The sequence below is a fragment of the Culex quinquefasciatus genome, chromosome 2, assembly GCF_015732765.1.
Source record: "Culex quinquefasciatus strain JHB chromosome 2, VPISU_Cqui_1.0_pri_paternal, whole genome shotgun sequence".
In the NCBI taxonomy this organism is placed as follows: Eukaryota; Metazoa; Arthropoda; class Insecta; order Diptera; family Culicidae; genus Culex; species Culex quinquefasciatus.
In genome coordinates this window covers 141,022,710-141,042,669 of record NC_051862.1, presented here as the reverse complement: position 1 = coordinate 141,042,669, position 19,960 = coordinate 141,022,710, and the positions used below count along the sequence as shown (strand labels likewise).

Below are 19,960 nucleotides of genomic sequence, written 5' to 3'. Positions count from 1 at the left end.
AGTTACAAAAACACTTATTATTTATATCCTTAGTTAAATTGCTGAAAAATATGTATTTCAAAATCAAACTTTTTGACTAAATTTGAGCATCTCATCTCAACGCAAATGAAAAACGCTTCCAAACCTGTTGCTTCCGATTTTCCACACTCCCACAACTCTGTGGTCGCCGTTCAGCGTCCAACCCTTGTCACGCAACAAGTGCCACTTGTTGAGCGTTCCAAGTCCAATTAATTTTAATCTCCCGAGCTCTAGGGGCAACGCGGTATGAAAGGCTTCAAACGGCGATGAATGCTGGATGGGCTTAATTTTTCAATTTCAGTTGTTCGATGTTTTTTGGGGCGGTAATTAGGATTGAATCGATTTGGAAGGGGGGTCATTTTTGACTTTTGAGAGAAAGAGTTTAATGTGTATTGATTTTCAGGCAATTTTTTAATGCACCCAAAATACAGGGTCGAGAGAATAGTTCCACCAAAATTTATTGAGAGCTGAGTGCTAAATTTGAAAGAATAATGCTACTAACTCACACCATCGAAACAACTGTGTTCATTCTGTAATTGAAACAGGAGATATTCAACAAGAGTCATACATCGAATTCTGACCAAACTTGAGTCACCAAGCTGTGGTGAGTGATGCAGTTAACCCTCTACCGCCCAAATTTTTTTCGATTTTTTTTATTTTTCCCGTGTTTAGCAGGTCATTTTGAGCAACTTTTGTTCTACGAAAAACATTACTTCTCTTGTTTTATGTTTTTCTTGTTTCATTTTTTGTATTTTAATTTGCATTTATCTTGTTTAGATTATGTTTGTTTTTGGTAGTTTTTGGCCTATTCTACCACCTCCTATCATTACATTTTGCCTATCTAATTATTTTCATGTTTTTACAGTCATTTTTTCAATATGTTGCTTGTTTTACACATTTTCTTCTATAAAGTAACACCATTATCATTTAAATTGTAAAAAATGCGTAGAGGCATAGTCTGGGATACTAGGGAAATCAATAAAACCACAGCCAAAGTTGACCCCTAAAAAAATGAAATTTTTAAAAACATTGGCAATGTCACATTAAACAAGTAAAACTTCCAACTTACAAATTTGCTAAAATTTTAAGAGTTCTTCTTTCCAATGCTTTTTAAAGATCAAAAATTGGTTGAAAATGGATTTGTGGCGATTTTTTAAATCGAAGCCCGTCTAAAGGCGGGGTTGGGTTGTAGGGGGTTTAGTTATTGCGTTATCATATCATAGGTCCCTGATTCGATTCCAGTAGACACAACTTTTATCTTTTTATTTTTACGCATGAACTTCGCTTCTGAAATGAACTCGAGGCCATTCTTGCTGCTCAGTGTTGGGTGTAGAAAATCTGCTGATATCATTGATCAGTTGAGAGATTTATCATTGCCAATAAATAATATCAAAATTAAAATACAACGAAAATAGGCATGATTGCTTTAAACAAGTGTTTCGAACTCTATCGAATGTTCGAGTGAATTCTATATTTTGAACATGAGAAATAATAGCAAACCTAGCACTCATTGTAGATCATTTTTTTTAATTATTGGCCGCTCAACAACTTTTCATATCTTTGTTCATGCAAAGTAACAGAAAACGTGATATTCTAAAATATTTTTTGTTTCCAACTTTTCAGTTTGCGAGAAATTTTGTCTTAAGAAGTAATTTTGATGCCTGATCAGTGATCACAAATCCGAGTTCCATTGTTCGGTATCTCGTGGCGGAGGGTCAACGACCCCATCTATTTTTTTACATTCGATAAAATACGCGTTTTTTTTTTAAAAAAAGCAGTCTGAAATGGTGATCAAAGGGACTTTTATGTAAAATTTGACGCCCGTTTAAATGGTGCTCTCTAACATATTAACAACGAAAAAATAGAACAATTTTTTTTAATTTTGCCACTTTCCGTTACCCAGATCCCCCAGGAACAATTTCTGGTATAGAACAATATTTTTGTATTCTAAAATTTTGTTTTTGTTTTTTGTATCATTGCATGTTTATTTTTAAAAGTCTATCAATGTTCTATTAAGAGCAGACAAATATAAAAAAAATGTGATGTATAAACATAAGGGGTTTGCTTGTAACCATCACGAGTAATCGTAAAAACGTTTTGAAAAAGTAACTTATGATGACCTTGAACTGAACTGATAACTTTTTCCAAAAATCGCGATAAATCATTATGGTTATCAGCAAACCTTTTAGGTTCTGTAATTTTCTGCTCTGCAATTTTTGAGATCATTGTTAAGCTTATTAAAATAACCCTGCAAAGTTATAAAAACACGAAATTTCAAAATGAAAACTGTTGTTCTAAATGAAAAAATACACTTCGGGGTTTTTGCAGATTCGATAAGTACATTAATTTTCCCACAAAATTAAAAGTCCCAACAAATTTTAACAGTTGAGTAACGGAAAAAAGCACTATTTTTAAAACATTTTTTTTGTATTTTATAAATGAAGAATACGTTCTGAGTACGCCTTTAAATTAAGCATCAAATTTTACATAAAAGTTCCTCTAACACCAAATCTCCAAACAATCATCATTTCAGGCTGCAAATTATTCAAAAACACGTCGTATATGAAACGTTCAAAAATTAAAGTGGTAGTACCGCCCCACCGTCACGAGATATCGAAAATTAGAGCTCGGATTCGTGATCAGGGACAAAATTTACCCTTTTGGGCAAAGTTTCACACAAACCGAAGAAGGGTCGGGGCATCTTTTTCCGATTTCGTGTGAGCAGGCAGAGAATGTCTCATAGTGCTTTTTAAAAGAAAGTTTCGTTGAAATGGTTATTTTAAGGAACTGGGGTGACTTTGACAGTTAATGTGTTTCTTAAAAAATTTTGCCTAAAAATGTGCAAATAGTAATAATTAGTTTAACTTGGCCATTGGCTTTGAATATTCCGTTTGAATAATTCGTGATAAAAAGTTTGTTGAACTTAGTTTATTACCTTTTTAGTAAATGTATATTAGGGTGGTCCAAATCCGTACTTTTTTGGGGCTACCCTCTGAAATCAAAGATTGACCCATCACTAGGCTAAATTCCAAATTTGAGCTCATTCTGACCACGGGAACCCCTCCCTCCAATCGCTTAAAGTTTGTATGGGAAAAATCGTCAAAATGTATGGAGAAAAGCAACTGTTTTACTTTTTTACCTGTGGAAGGCGCCATAGTTATCCGAACCAGGAACGCAGCGCAGCGGATAGCAAACGAAAACGACGACGACGACAAAAGTCGAAGCAGAGAAACAGCGCGCGCGCTTGTAGGTAAACAGGCAGGCAGGCAGGCGAGCAAGCTCGTGAGAGAGTTTGAACCTGAGAGAGAGCACGTGCGTGTACGAATTGGAAATAAACATCGTTGTTAGGTAGCCCCTTACAGCTAGCCGCGCAAAAATGGTCAGTTTTGAGCGCTAATAACTTCGCGGGAAAAAATCCTAAAAATATGGTGTCTTCGGGAAAGTTGTTCTAAATTTAATGAAGGTTCTACATTTGAGAAATGGTAAGAATCGGATAACTATGGCGTCTTACACAGGTAACAAAGTAAAACAGTTGCTTTTCTACATACATTTTGACGATTTTTCCCATACAAACTTTAAGCGATTGGAGGGAGGGGTTCCCGTGGTCAGAATGAGCTCAAATTTGGAATTTAGCCTAGTGATGGGTCAATCTTTGATTTCAGGGGGTAGCCCCAAAAAAGTCCGGATTTGGACCACCCTAATGTATATCAATTTTAGGTTAGGTAATATAAATGTTCCAAATATAAACAACATAAATTAGAAATTGTTTCTTTTAATAAGAATATCATGATTTCAACATTTTTCAATTCTGTTATACTGTTCATGTTCGCATAAATGTCCTATATGCAAAAAACAGCAAGCTGAGAAAAACGCAAGGCAAGTTTGTCCCACACATAATTAAGGCTTAAGGCTAAGTGTTACGGCTAAGTGATTTCCTCCTGATTTCTACAACAAAGTACTGGATGTTTAACGTTTTTCTGAAAAAGCATACGATTTTGAATCAAACTTCATCAATAACTCAATAGTGAAGAAAATACATATGGGACATTTATGCGATAAGGTGCAGTATAAAAGTTGTTCTATCGAAAATGTTATAAATCAAAATATATTTTTTAAATATTTTTCAAAACACCTAAAACTTGTAATTAAAGAACCAAATTAAACTGTTTTTAGTGTAAAATTGACGAAAGAATCCAAATAATGATGCAGTCCGTTTTCCGGTTCAATTCTCAAAAAAAGGAATTCGTTTTACTCCTCCAATCCAAAAGATTGTCGATGAAGCTATAATTCAAAAACAGTCCACCATACTCAGTGCTGGCGTAGCAACAAAATTTGCCTCAAACCGAACCCAATAAATCGTTCCCTCCTTGCCAAATGGTTCCGTCTCCCGGAGGTTGACTCCTTGCTAATCGTTTTTCATATTTTCAGCACTGAAAGAAAGCATCACAATGGCATCAAAAACAACAAAAAAAAAACTCAGTCGAGACCACTTGCAAACAAACTGCAAAACAATTCTTAATTGATACAGCCCAAGAGGATATTGCACAGTGGGTTGTTGTTATGCTTTTTGGTTCTAAATTATGGATTTAAAGTGTTTATGTTTGACGTTTTTTTAATATAAAACTGATTTTATAATTTAACAACTTGTAAATAATTAATTTGTTCGTGTTGTTTAGAAAGCAAAAATTCTATACATTTGTCTATTCAGGTTAATTTTAATTGAAAACATAATTTATTTCAAATTCAACCACAGTCCCGAACAGAAACAAAGGACTCGCAGGACACACAGGGTTTTTACGAACGTCGGCTTGTAGCTTAGGTCATAAACCTAACGACGCCGAATGGAGTTTGTCATAAAAAAAGAAACCTTCCGGACTGGGCGGACAGTAACAAAACAATGCGTTTGGGCGCGTCGTAAACCTCGAGCGGGAAAACTCCTTCAAGTGGGAGGAATGTCTGTTTTCCGGGAGCGAAACAACAAACAATCAGCCACCCCATCCCCTTTTGAGCCGAGTGTGAGGTTATGGGAAAACGATTGGAAGGTGTAGGGTGTTGATGGCTATGATTGATCTGTTGAATTTCTGGACCATTTATAGTTTTGCAGGTTCTTGTTTTTGCAGGATTTTTTTTTAAATTCAAAATTTTTTTTAGTAATCTAAGATTAAAAAAAATCTGTAGTTCGTGCAGACCTGAGTAGTCGAATTCGGAGTCAATAAATCTCCAAAAGCCGGAGTGCCGAAGTCTGCAAATGTCAGCTAATTTTAACAGTAATGTAGGAAGAAGACATTAAACTTGCCTAAGTTTTAGGCCAACAATTGAACGACCTACCTTACGCAACTGAGCCGGAACTGCACGCGGCCACCGATGATTGGGAGTAATTTTACGTGTTGCACGTCCGATATTAAGCAATTATCGGAAGTCGTAAAAAGGTTCGCATTGTCCTCGATTCAGCCGTTGTTGATTGATTTGGCACACACAGAACGGTTACAGCAACGGATGTGCGTGTGCGTGCGGAAATTGAGTGTGGTTATGATCGGGACTTGTAAAAGTAGGACATGGAAAATGACTCACACAATTAATGCGGGAAGAAATTGTAAATAGTATGAGGCTGTAGAAACGATTAGGCTTTTTTTGATGCTTTACATTTACTTAGTCTGATCGTCGATTTTTGATATTTTGACTAATGTTTCGTCAGAGGTGTGTCATTTAAAAAAAAAAAAACGAAAAAATATTGGACCACTTCAGATTACATTTTCGATTGATTTAAGGTGAACCGGGAGGCCAGTTCTTGAACAACTTAAATCAATTTCTGAACTCGACAGTTTGCTTGCTATCGACCTATTTAGCATCTGCAAGAAACAGAACTTCGTAAGATACGGCGTTTTCCCAAAAAGGTGCTTCCAAAAACCGGGGTCATGGTGTCAATATGGCGCTGCCTTCTCGTTTCACCTTAAACAAAACTTTAAAAAATGGAGTCTATTCAAAAATGAAGCATTAATCCAAAATGAAACCCTTATTTAGGCAGTTCATACAATCACTGGTTTTGGGTACCGTCATCTGGGGTGAAACGGGACACATGGGGCGAATTGGGACAGCTGTTTTAGCCTTGTTACTGCACAATATTTGGATTTTTTTTTTATTCTCTATTATAGAGTTTTTCAGCCAGAGGCTGGTTCACCTCTTTTGGATGATTTGACTTCGTGCTTGAAGTCGACCCGGTTGCAATGTTGTTTTTAATAAATATTGATTATAGATCATAGAAAATTTTTGAATCTTTCAGAAATTGTATAAATTTTTCCTCCATGTTCTTGTCGTTCGCAAGACAATCTTTGGATGTTTTTGATTGTTTTTGGACAGAACAGACATAGATCAACAAAAATAGTGGATCGATTTCCAAATTTCAAGCTTTTAAGTGCTCTAAAATTCGTTGTCCCTTTTTAGACTGTAGTCCCGATTCGCCCCAGATGACGGTAACACTGTTTGTTCTTTTCTGTCATGTAGAAAGAATACAACAAGACAACAAAAATGTTTTCTAACTTTTTGGACCCACAGAGAAACATTGTAGGGGAGAGTGGGGAGACTTGATCCCCGGGGAGACTTGATCTCAAGCCTGTATCTCGTCAGTATGTGGGTAAAACAATTAGCTTTGTTCTAGAAAGTGGTGCGAAATTTACTAAAACTTATTGTAGAAAACAAAGAAAAAAATTAAAAAAAATTATATTGAATTACACACATTTTTCTAAAACGTGCTGCAAAAAACTTCCAAGAGATCTTTTTTCATTGTTTTGATAAGTGTAGAAAACACTCAAAAATTATTCAAAAAAAATATTTTTTATACATGGATTGTTTGATAAACATATCAACTCCAAAATCCTTACGCATTTGACGTTGAAATTATCGTCAAACTATTTTTACAATCAATTGTTTAAAAAAGTGCGTTTAGGGATACTTGATCCCTGCATTTTTACAGTCACTGGAATCAGCCTCAAGATCAAATAATTGGGCTGGGTTTTCGTACATAGTTTCCTTAAGTATAGTTGTACATAACTTACTGCAGTTTGAACCATTTTTCAAAAGTTATGTGAACAAAAATTACCAGCTTTTGTAAACATGCTCAATTTTGGTCTAAAAAAGACAATTTTAAGTTTTTAAATATTTTGCATGCTAAACATGTTATATTTTGAACACAAACGTACAGGTTCAATGTGATGTTGCTGTAACTTATAGAAAATTCAAAGTTTGGATGAATAAGAAACATTTTGCTTAAGATTTTTTCAAAATGTTGAAAGGGGGATCAAATTACCCCCAACATTTTGAAAATGCCGGTTTAAAATATTTTTTTAAAGCGCTTGGCATGATTCTAAGAGTTTATCTGATGAAATACCCTTACCAGCCAAACATAGTTGAATGTTTAAGCTTTGAATTTATGCAAAAAGTTCATAGTTTTGTGAGAAATTGACAGAGTTATGTGCGATACAAAAAAAAGGGATCAAGTCTCCCCTAAATGATAGATTTGATAGTCCTGGTTAGTTTTATATTATTAAGTGATCAATATTTATTGGTTTAAAATTTCCCGGGAATCTCGAAACGAGTTGTAATGTTCTCAAATCAGATTTTTAGCTCTGTACACAATACTGAATAAAACGAAGCAGTCATTTCTGAATATCAATGTTGAGTACATAAAATAAAAATTTGTAAAATACCATTTAAATAACAGGATCCAGGCTGATTCATTAATATTGTTGTTGTTTTGTTTTTTAATATGAATTAAACAAAATACAATTGTCGTTATCATTTATAACAAATCCTCCACTAAAATAGGATAGAATTTACGATCGTTTTTTCTAAATTTGAGTTCAAATAAAAAAAAATGGAAATAACAGGTTTGTTATTTGAAAAGATTTTTTTAATGGAAATCCATTGAACAAGTCCTGAATTTCATATATATTTTTCTTTTTGCTACTAAAAATACCAATATTTTCAAATTATTCCTAAAATGATTTATTAGTTAAAACCTCAAACATAAGATAGTTTGTAAAAAATCAGTTAATAGTTTTTGCGCAATTTTCATAATAAAAATATATAATTGTTAGGGCTAGTGATTTTTCGTGATTTCGCGGAAACCGCGTAATCCGCGAAATTTGCCTCTGGCCGTGAAGTTTGGTGAATACCGTGAAATGCCGCGAAATTTCAACAATTTAATGATAAACCGCTTCTCAGTGCATTCATGCTTTATTATTGAATTCAAACAATTCACAAGATTTATAACAAGCATTTTGGAAGCAAATTGCAAATAAAAAAATGCATGTAAGATTTAGAACTATTTTTGAACATATTTTTCATTACAATATTCTAAGAAAAGCAGGTAATTGATGGTTCATTTCCAGCAAAATGTCTTTATTTTCAAAAATCGAAAAGGTTGTAAAAGAACATTATTAAACACTTATTTTAAAATCTTTGTAAAATTAATGGACGATGAACAAGTTCCATTTAATGTGAGGAAAATAAGGCCAAAATATTTGAATGTTTTTATTATACATTTTGCTTTTAATAAATAATATAAAACATGTTGAAATAAAGTTTACTAAATATTTTGCAATGTAAATGAAAAAAAACTGCTATTAATGAAGTATTGCCAGAACTTAATTAAAATACTCCAATTTACCTCTTTCTGAAACTAGATTCTACTTTTGCTGAATATGACATTTAGGAGATATTTTAGCAAATTAAATTTCTTAAATGTCAATAAAATTATAATATGTAGCTGAATCAAAAATTCAATAATTCAACTTCTTCAAAATTTCTCCAAATTAATCCAATGCAGTTTTTTCCAAAACAAATAAATTGTGTCAGAGAGTTTTATTTTCTATCTTTAACTACTGTTAAATTTTAAGACACTTTCCTGAACAAAATCATGCTAAAAGAACACATGTATTTTAAGTCAAATTTTAGCAGTTTTCCGAGTACCGTGAAATTGCCACGAAATTTCAATGTTTTGTTATTGGCATGCCGCGAAATTTCGATTTTGCTGCCGTGAAAAATCACAAGCCCTAATAATTGTATAATAATACTAAATAAATGAAGAAAATGAACAAACCGAGTGTGAAAAATTTAGTCTTTGAGCACAGAAAGATTACCCATCAAATTTGAATAAAAAAATAGACATATTTTTAAACTTGTATTATGAATAAAATGCAAAAAAGTCAACATTCTTAATAAATTTCAAAGAACATGTTTCATGTTGTTGATTTTATTAGGGGAACTTTAACCCTATGGATCATTCGCTCCCGTAACATGTTTCATATATTAATATAAATGAGATAGTCAAAAATATAAAATTCATGTGAAGAAAATAATTGAGCTTTTCTGCTTTTTCTGCTGGTAAAACTTGACTAAAACTCTGTAACAAGAAGAGTCCAAAAATGTCCAAGTGTGAGATTATAAAAGGAAATTTAATTCCCAAAAACTTTGTCGAAGAGAGCATGAAGATCCGAGTTTCTACCAGGTTCTACGATCTGTCACACCTAAACAGCGTTATTGTTATAAAACCAGCCTAATATCCACTTTTTGGTACCGTTCCAGGAAATTAAATATCAAATGTATTATTTTTTTGCGTTAGGATAATTAAATTAAATTAAAATGTTTCTTTTAATGATTTATTTTAAAATAATACTTGAATATACATCCATATTTGACCATCTGACAGTTCAAAATATAGACAAATCTGGATCCTTTGCAACTGGAAGCATCCAAATTGGTCAATTCTACCAAAAGTTATGAGATTTTTAAGGAAAAAAAATAGGGTCAAATGACTACCCGAGCGTTTCAGTGTTAAAGTTGGAACTTTTTCTTTAGAAAATCTCAAATCTATATTAATCTTAATGAAAGCTAAGAAACCTAGTTAAATTTTTCAAATGAAACATTAAAAACTTTACTAATGATCAATTAGACGTTATTAACTAAATTTGCTTACTTTTAGGCTGAAATTTGTAAGGAAAACAGTGACTACCAAAGTCATCAACGGTTTTTTTTATAAATGAACATGGACATTGTAACTAAGCGTCCTTCATGTTGAAAGACAATCACACCGTCTTTGCAGACTGAATACTAATATTAGACGGGACAAACATTGAACGAAAAGCTCCAGAAGGCGGGAAACGAACTCGCACCCCATAGCAACTTAGGGATCGGCAGCCGTAGCCGCTATCTACCGCGCCACGGGGCCCTTCAAAAATATAAATCATGAGAAAAATCTTATAGCTTAAAGCATATTTGAATAATTAATTGACATCCTTTCAATGTCATTAATTTCACCAAAAACAATCATGTCAATTTGAAAAAAAAATATATTTTTGCCTTTTTTTAATTTTTAAAATGAAATAAAGGATAGGCAGACTGCTTTAGAAGAACAGTTTTAAATAAAAAAATACAAAATCTAATCAAAATACTATTTTTGGGATTTTAAATTCAAAATGTAACTATCTGTTTTCATTACCAATTTTATAATATTCGAAAAATTTTAGACATTTAGCTTTTGATTTTTTTATATTGAAAACAAAAATTCAACTCATGTTTTAAATCTTCACTCATCATTTTAAAATTAAAAAATAAATAAATACGTTTTCCATCACTTTAAACAAAAATAACACCAACTTGTCACATCAATCAAGCGCGAATTTTTCATTTCGTCCAGCGAGTCACACAGAGCAGGCCTGCACCACGATTTTCAATTAATTTTCAATTAATAAAGCTACCGTTTCGTCGTCACCCCCCAGTGTAGCATAACGACTAAAAATGTTTACTCACTCTGTTGCACTACAGCGAATAGTCCACTAACTGTTGAAAACCCGAGTTTTAGCAGTCACTCAACCGGAAACCACCAAGTGAGGGCACAGGAACAGCTCACTATTAGCACAACAGAAAACTAATTACCCGGCAGCTCGAAAACCTCAAAATCAATTCGGATTCGGAATTCACTTTGGACAAGACCTGGGCAACACCTTGGGAGGACCTGACTTGAACTCTTCACCCTGTCGAGAGGAACGGTTAGACGCGATGTGAACGGCTCCGGTGGAAACTTTCATTATTTATACCCAGCCAGCCTGGGCCCAGAGTGTGGAGACAGTGGCAGGCAGTTTGGCCGTTTTTCCTGCGGGAGCACGATCGAGGCGACATCTAGCGAGCGGTGCGCCAAAGTCGTGCAGTATACGCATGTTCCCGGAGTTTGGCGCGAAAAACACGAAGCAAGAAATTTGTACCATCAATTCATCGTAGTGTGGAGTTTACCACCAACGAGCTGGGCGGAAAGGGGTGGTGGGTGATGGCTTTCTCATTCTTTCACAGTCACTTTTATCTGTCCTCGTCTAATCCGAGGTGTCGTCGCTTGCGATGTTCGCATCTATCTATGATTCTGTGGTAACATGTACACAGAAAAAAATCTATTCTCGAAACCGTGAAGTCAGTTCACGATTATGAGAACCACGAAGGAATATATTCACGTTTATGGTGCAAATGCACCATACTCATGAATAAATTCCTTCGTGGATCTCACATTCGTGAACTTAATTCACGATTACGGGAATTGATTTTTTTCTGTGTAACAGGTTGTGGGAAAACAGGGGATAATTTTACTACTGGCGTTACCTGTTGATCCTTAGCAGAAGGTTTCACAACCAATTTCAAACAACTTTTATAGTTGTATGAGAGAGAACAATGAAGAGTTTAAAAATTGATTTATTCATTCCAGTTTTTTTTTCACGTGTATAGAGAAAACTCTTTTTACGCGGTGGCGCTACGCTTTTTGTTTCGTAAATTTCTCTGAAACCATACAATATTTTTGCTAGCTTCTAAAAGCGTTTTGTAGATCTGAACAAAACCTTACGTAGAAAGATGTTTCACTGTATGTAACGCGATGCGTTACGTTTTAAATTAACTTGTTTCACAGGCATTCAATTTCACAAAATGCTTATTTTTATTTATTTACATTTTTGACGTCAGTTTTCAAAGTAGAACTAAATTCAAACTTGAACTTAGTCGAAATATTGAAAAACTGCACCATTTTCTAAATAGCCCCTTAAAATTTGATTTTAACTTGAAAAAAGGCGATTTTTCTTAACAGTTTCCAGAGTATAAATTTCTGTAAATATTTTCATCGCATAGTTCCTGTAAAATTGAAGAAACATTGAAGATTTGATCCTAGTTGCTGAGATACAGCGGTTAAAAGAGAACAAAACAAGACAAAATTTGAATCATGACTAGCATTTCAAAATGGCCAAATATTCAAAATAACTTTCAGACCTTTTGTAATTTTAATCTTAATTTCAAAAATTTCAAAATATTTTTTTTCGAAAAGATCAGGAAAATTTCAAAAAGTTTAATTTGTTAACATTGAAAATTAAGCCAACTAACCAGATCGATAAAGAGGTTTCTCTGTAACAAAGTTATTGAATTTGGCGGGCATAAGAGATAATGATACCCTAGCTGTACTGAGCTCAAATCCCAAATTTGAGCTTGATTTGTTTTGACACTACTTGGCACTCTGGCTTTGTGGGATAAACTCAAAAAAAAGAGCTTTCTAAGTATTGCCATATTTGAGTCTCTGGCAATTTTTGTAATTTTCAAAAATCTGACAAACTTATAGTTTGTGTTCCAGGGAACAACTTTGCCAAAAAACTTCTTTGGTTCATCTGATTCTTGACATGTCAAAAGCTTTTACATTGCTGGATAAACTTTGTAAATCACATATTTTACAAGTTGCGGCAACTCTTTAAAAATATTATTTTGTGATAAGGCAGATGCAAATATTTTTCAAAGTTTTTGTCCCTCGGCTCTTGCCGGGGTCGAGGGGGAGACAAAAAATAAAAAAAAAAAAAATATTGAAATAACAAGCCATAGTTTCAACATTTGCATGGTATAGTGTTTTAAAATGCATTTTACACTAGTTCAGTTGTTTTGCAATCATTAGCTTTCAAAAAATGTAAAATTTGACAAAAACTAAAAATTTACGAAACAAACATCGAAAATTTTCAAAAATTCAAGAGATTTTAAAATCAACCCAAACATGCTAAAAATGATTCTAAACGCAGGGGATACATTTTAAATTGATTTAAACTGATTGCATTTAAATTTTCATTGAAATATTAAAGTTGTTTTTAAAAAAATATTTTTTCGCCCCCTGATTTTCAGGCCAACTTTGAAGAGGGGGGAGACAAAAACTTTTAATAAAATTTGTACCAGCCTTAGATGGTGTCGATAGTGATGTTCCATTCAAATTCAAAATTTTCCCTAAGTCGTAAGTTGTAGTTTGTTTTTTTCCCAGGAATTTCCGGAGTCCAGGTTTGCACCCAAACAATATAGATCCGTTAGAATAAGGAGGGTTTCCAGCTGTCAAAAAATAGTTAGCTTAAAAACCAGAATTTATACGGAGATTTTTTTAAAAATTGAAAATTTTAACATTTCCTGGGCAAATTTCACCTTTTTTTTCCTGTAGGATTGTTTAGCATGTCAAACTGAACCAAAAAACGTTTTTTAAACAAAAATGTTTTTCGAAAAATAAAATTTATTTAATAATTATTTCAATAATTTATTTGAAAACCCCGCATCACCTTATCTAATTTATATGCCTTGGTTTGTACATACAAAATGCTATCAAAACTACAATTCTAGGACGAGTGGTTTCGGAAATAACTCTTACACAAAATAAAGTTCACGCACATACATCTCACAAGTGAGATTTTTAGGGCCTCAAGGATGCTTTATTACCATAAATTCTTCAACATATTTATTAGGGTGTAACACAAATGACTTTCTGGCGGATATTAAAAATTCAAATTCAAAGCTCCTGCTCTTGTAACGTACAATCAAGCTCATATTTGGGACTTGGTCTCAGTGCGCCCACCGGAACAAGCCCCCGCCTTAAAGTTATGTTTGTTACATCCTAATATTCATAGAACTCATCAAAATGATAGGGCAGCGAATGACCAAGAAGGTTAAAGCTGCCAGAAATAAATGAATTAACAACAACATCAAAATGATCTTTTGTTATTTATTTTTGTTATATGTTACCCGTTTACGGATTCTTTGAATTGCTTGCGCAGATAATTTTTCAAAGACAAAATTGATATGATTTTGTGAATTCGACTGTTGTTGTTCTTTTTGATGTGCTTTGTCAGTCAGTTTGATGTTTACCTATTTAATAAAATTATCCAAAGTGTCCCCTTAAGAGGTATCGTTGGACAATCTCAAATAAATGGTCTAGTAGTTTTTGACTGATACGCCGAAAAAAGCCACCTCGCTACTTAAAAAAAACAAAATGCATATTTCTTCAAAAAAAGCTCATAACTCGATAGCAAAGTTTTTGCATTTTTCTGTTCCACTTAACATACAGCAATTCCCCACGAAAACAGCATGGAAAAAAACAAAAGTGCTATTTTTCTGGGGGTTCCCTGGCCGAAATAATTAGACCCGTATTTTTTTGTTTGGCCATTATGGTGACCTACGCCGTGTTAGGGTGGTCTGAAAAATGGCCATTTTCGTCGATATTTGCAAAAACCACTTTTTCGAAAAATCATAACTCCTCGCCATTTCAACCGATTTCAATTGTCTTATACGCAAATGAAAGGTGATAATTTGGCCTTTCAATGAAAAATAATAAGAAGTTTCAAAAATCTAGCCTAACATATGAACAGGGCGTATGAAAAATTAAAATGCCGTTTTGATGGTGTCTGGACCAAAGAGCCTATGTCTGGAAATATTTTTATCGGATTTCCTGGACATTTTTACGTAACATATAAAAAAATGGGAGGAGTTCATTAACAGGATTCTAAGATATGATGTTTTGAAAATAAAATCCGTGTTTCTCGACGCGCCGCGCGCAAAAACCGGAAAATGACGAAACCGGCCAAAAATTAACTTTTTTCACTAAAACTGAGATAACTTTAAAATTTCAGCGATGACCTATACATGTCTGGGTACCAAAAAGACGCAACTTTTGGTACCCAGACATGTATAGGTCATCGCTAAAATTTTCTTACGCCGTACGATGTAATGCACCAGACCCATCCCAAGAAGGTCTTACAGTTCATTGACTGTATTGCGCCGAATTGGGATAAACCATGTCTGCAAAATAACCCCTCGTCTTCCGATCCAATGGATACGAGTAATTTGTAGTATGGACAGTAAACAGGGTACATCACAAAAGATAGCCTTCTCAGGTGGTCGCAGTGAACTTAACCCAATGCCCATTGGGCAACAATAAAAAAATACGGCGTAGGTCACCCTAATGGCCAAACAAAAAAATACGGGTCTAATTATTTCGGCCAGGGAACCCCCAGAAAAATTTTGAGCCCGATCCGACTTTTGTTTTTTTCCATGCTGTTTTCGTGGGGAATTGCTGCATATATAAAAAATAAAACAATAATACGGTTTTTTAGATTTAAATTTTGAGTTGTGAAAAGATAGTTAATATATTTGGTATTTTTATAGATTGTAACAATATTTATATAACCTTCAACTTTTCCCAAGACACCTAATCGATCAGAAAAAAAACCTTCGATTCTTGTTTTGTATGGATAGCTGACAAAATTGTAATGTGATTTGTATGGGCAAACCAATGATGCAAAGTTGGAAAATTTTAGTGAAATAAAAAATACAGATTCGAGTACTGAATTGCTCAAATGGAATTTAGCCCGAAAAAAGAAAAAAAAATTCAGGCTAAATACCATTTGAGCAGATTGCAAAGTGCACTGGAATATTTTGCAGGAATCTACCGTAGCTAAACTAAAGAACCGAAATCATTCGATTATGCTAGAAAAGGTTTTTGCAAACAACAAAAAATTCAAAACTCCTTGGCTCAGAAAAGCTCAAAACGCCACTTACTAATGTGGAAATCAGTAACCAAATTGACCAATATACTCAAATAGTGTATTAGCTGTGTAAACAGTAAGTTAGCTTGAGTTCAGTGCTATGAAACCAAACAAAAATACTCACAGCTTGTTAGTTTTGACCGTATATTTGGAACCTTAGGAGGATACCTTGTAGCTTTGGTGGTTGAAAATTACAAACAATGTGCGTACGAAATACCGTCATCTGGGGCGAATCGGAACTACAGTCTGAATAGGCACAGCAGTGTTTAGAGCACTTAAAGGTTTTAAATTTACCATGAAAGGAGTTGGGGTGAGTCTGTTCTATCCGAAACCAATCACAAAAATAAAAATACTGTGCTCTGACATGGTTAAAACTGCTGTCCCAATTCGTCCCAGTTGACGAAACTGGTAAATAATCATTATTTTAGCTGCTACCTGTTATTAAATAAAGAATTTTTTAATATTTTTTAAAGAGGAAATAATCAAACATCGATTTAATTTCATTACAACTTAATAAAAGTGAAATATTGAAATCACAATTCATAACAACAGCGAAACCTTTAACCTCGGTAAATATGGTTTGAAAATACAGGTATGTTGTATCCACCTCATGCTGAATAATGTAGTGCATACTTTAACATCACCTGTATGTTAAACAGAACAAGTTAGTAAAGTATGATATAACGAAACAGGGAGCAGTACATAAGCAAAGCATATGCGTTGACTGGGCGAATTTAATACACGTCAAAGATCAATGGAGGAGTCACATTTGCATAGTTATGGGAAAAAATCTAGAAGTGACGTTCATGTGCGTCGCCAACGTGTGTAAAATTCCGTGGAAAAAAGGGAGAAAATATTATCTTATTTGACGCGGAATAGGCTCTGTATGAGGGGAGTCTTGCCCACGTGCTGCTGGGTAAGATGTTTTAGTAAGTGATTACACCGCCAAGTACGCCGTCGAACATAACATATTTACATCATTAGCTCAGATCAAAAGACTTTATAGGCTGAAGCGTGAATCAGTATCAATAAGATAGCTTAGAAGAGTTTGACAGTGATTGAAAGAGTGACCTATCGTCATTTTTATTTGAAAAAGTTTAAAGAATGGCGATTTATTTAAAGTACTATAGTGGTTGAGACATTGATTCAGAAATGTAAATTTAAAGCGACAGAAAGTTGTATTTTACTAGACAAATAAGACAATTTTATCTTCAACATAACATAGAAGAAATCTGCCTCCAGCTTCGGGATGAGTTGCTTATGAGTCAGCATAAAATTGGCAATGCTCGGAAGCCTAATGTTTCCCATAGCATGAAAGCCACGTAAATACAGCAAAGTGCGCCTAATTGAACCATTCCGGGGTGGGTGCAGATTAGGGTGGTCCAAATCCGGACCCAGGGGTTACCCCCTGAAATCAAAGATTGACCCATCCTCCCTCTATTCGCTTGAAGCTTGTATGGGAAAAATCGTCAAAATGTATGGAGGACATTCATTAAATTTAGAACAACTTTCTCGAAGACACAATATTTATAGGATTTTTTGCTGAAGAGTTATTAGCTTGCGAAAAGGTCCCTTTTTGCACGGCCGGCTCAAAGGGACAACATAACAGGCGCACTTCCAGGCAGGCAAGCGAGCACGGACGTGCTTTTAAAAATATGGTGTCTTCCGGAATACATCTGAGAATTGATAAAGAATTGATCCATACATTTGGACAATTTTTCCCATACAAACTTCAAGCGATTAAAGAGAGGGGTTCCCGTGGTCAGAACAAGCTCAAATTTGGAATTTTGTCTAGTGATGGATCAATCTATGATTTCATCCCCGAGAAAGCTCGGATTTGGACCACCCTAGTGTAGATGCATGTGTGTGACAAACACTTTAAATCTGCAACCCACGCCCACCCACAGCCGCCGGTGTTGTCATGGAAGGGCGAAGTTGGCATTTGAAGGATGTTAACTTGTTGCAGTGTCATTTAGGGCGGTAATCAATCCGTATTAAGCTTAATTGAGCGTAAAAATAAAAATTTAAGTATCGGGCGCCACCGGAACTGGTCACTCAGGGAGCAATCGTTTCACTAATTGCACAATAGGGAGCATGTCATTAAAAATAGTATTAGTGAATGATGTTGTGATTATATTACTCATATTTTTTTTTGTAATTTTTCGTAAAAACAGTGTATGTATGTATGTATGTATGATCCCCATACCCGCAGGCAACATGGTCCCGAAACACATGTGAGCGCTAGGTGAACAATTCGATCATCTTTTACTCCCTAATCTGTACACCCACGTGCATAAGTTTTTTTGCACGAATTTTAATGCTACAAATACCGGCGCATAGAACAAAATGCTTTCCCGCTTCCCTCCCCAAGCGCCGGAAATTTGTAGCGGGTGTAGGGACACTTTGCATAGACGCCCTTGTTCCCATCACGTCACTGAGGGTATGGAGCGACGAGAAATTAATAAGCATGCCCCCTCAGCCGAACCTTCATTAGAGAAGCAGGCAATCCACAACTCACAGCGAACGACTAAGGGAACACTCTACCGCGTATTTAGTGGAAATTGGCGTAGTTAGTCTTGAGTGGAATGAGTGAATGTTAGCGTATAAGTGAAAGTTTTTTTTTGTATTATAACAAGAACGGGCTCACCAAATTATGTATCTTCAATACCAGCTTCATCTTCAGTATCAGGAGTGGTCCGATTTGATTAACTTGAGATCCGTCGACAAACTTGAAACAGCCAGATTTTCGCCGAGTTTGAACACGTCACCGACGGACCCAATGGTTGTCCGAGGAAACGCACCGGATGAAGATCACCATCCGCCGATAAGTTGCTACCAGGAAATGTTGACGTTGAAATCCGGAAAGCAGCTCAATTTTTTGCAACAGGCTCGGAAAATCCAGAAAGATGTGCTCCTGAAGTCACGCTGGTACCCACCGTCAGGACGCCTTTTCCGCGACCACCACCTTCTCCACTGGAAATCGGCAGAAATAACGGCAATTTTTTGCATTTTTTGAAACGAAATTGTAGGAGGAAATTGACAGCGAATTTTTTTTCCGATCCGAACACACGCGAGGCTTACTTCGATCCTTGTAATTTTTCGTAAAAACAGTGTATAGATTATTGCGCAATTCTCACTAACTTGGACATCGCACTAAATTATTGCTATCGATCGCACTATTGCGACTTGTCAAACTAGCTTAGGAAATTTTTAATTTTCTCAAAAAATGATCAAAGCGAGCCGATGCTGCTCACCTGTCAATCGCAATTTTAAAGTGCGAATGTCCAGTTTGGTGGAAACTGCGACTGGAAATGTAAATAAACTGCTGGTTGCCTAGTTTTTGGAAATTTTGCTGTCAAAAGTGCGAGAGAAAAGTGCGGGCCAAATCCAAGTTACAGTGCAAGGATCAATATGTACCCTTCAAATTAACACTGACTTTGTATGTCCTTATGAAGCAACGAAACGGGTTTTTTTTTTCATCACCCAAAATAAAAGTTCTGAAAACTTCAATATCTCCTCAGCACTCTGTTCAAAAACAACAGAAAAGTTTAAAATGTTTACACTCTTCTTAACTACGTCATAAAAACTCTAAGACTAGTAAATTTTATTTCAATAACACCAACCAACAAAATTTCAGCAAATTCTCATTTCACTTAAAGATAATAAAATTGTATTTGAGAATGAAAAACATTTGTATTATTTAGTATTGTAATTTGAACGAAAAATGAACCACACAAATTCTTCATGAAATTTTGATGGAAAATGTGTGATTCTGAGGCTTCTATTTTTTGCTTCCCAAGAGTTGAGAGGGTTCAGAAAAGTTGTTAGTAGGTGTAATCAGTTAACATTTTGATATTAAATAAAAGAAATGTTTAATGTATTGAGTTGCAACCTTGGTAAAAACATGTTCTTTATGAAAATCATTGCACGGGTTAATCCCCAGTATAATTACGCCAACCATTTTCTACATTAATGTTGTGTGGTGTTACTCAACGTGCAAAGGTCAACCACGCCGTCAGTTCAGGGATCATTCTACCACTAACCAACACTTTCCATCAATATTATGTTCTAGAAACACA

General features: G+C 34.8%; 1 protein-coding gene across 1 annotated transcript in view; it reads right to left on the bottom strand.

Annotated features, from left to right (window-relative positions):
• LOC119767749 overlaps positions 1-11,089 on the bottom strand; it is a 32,186-nt gene extending 21,097 nt beyond the window's left edge. Inside the window, exon 1 of the mRNA XM_038257123.1 lies at positions 10,825-11,089. The gene's annotated coding sequence lies outside the window, so the exon portion shown is untranslated. The remainder of the gene's footprint in view (positions 1-10,824) is intronic.
• Positions 11,090-19,960: the final 8,871 nt, after the last annotated feature.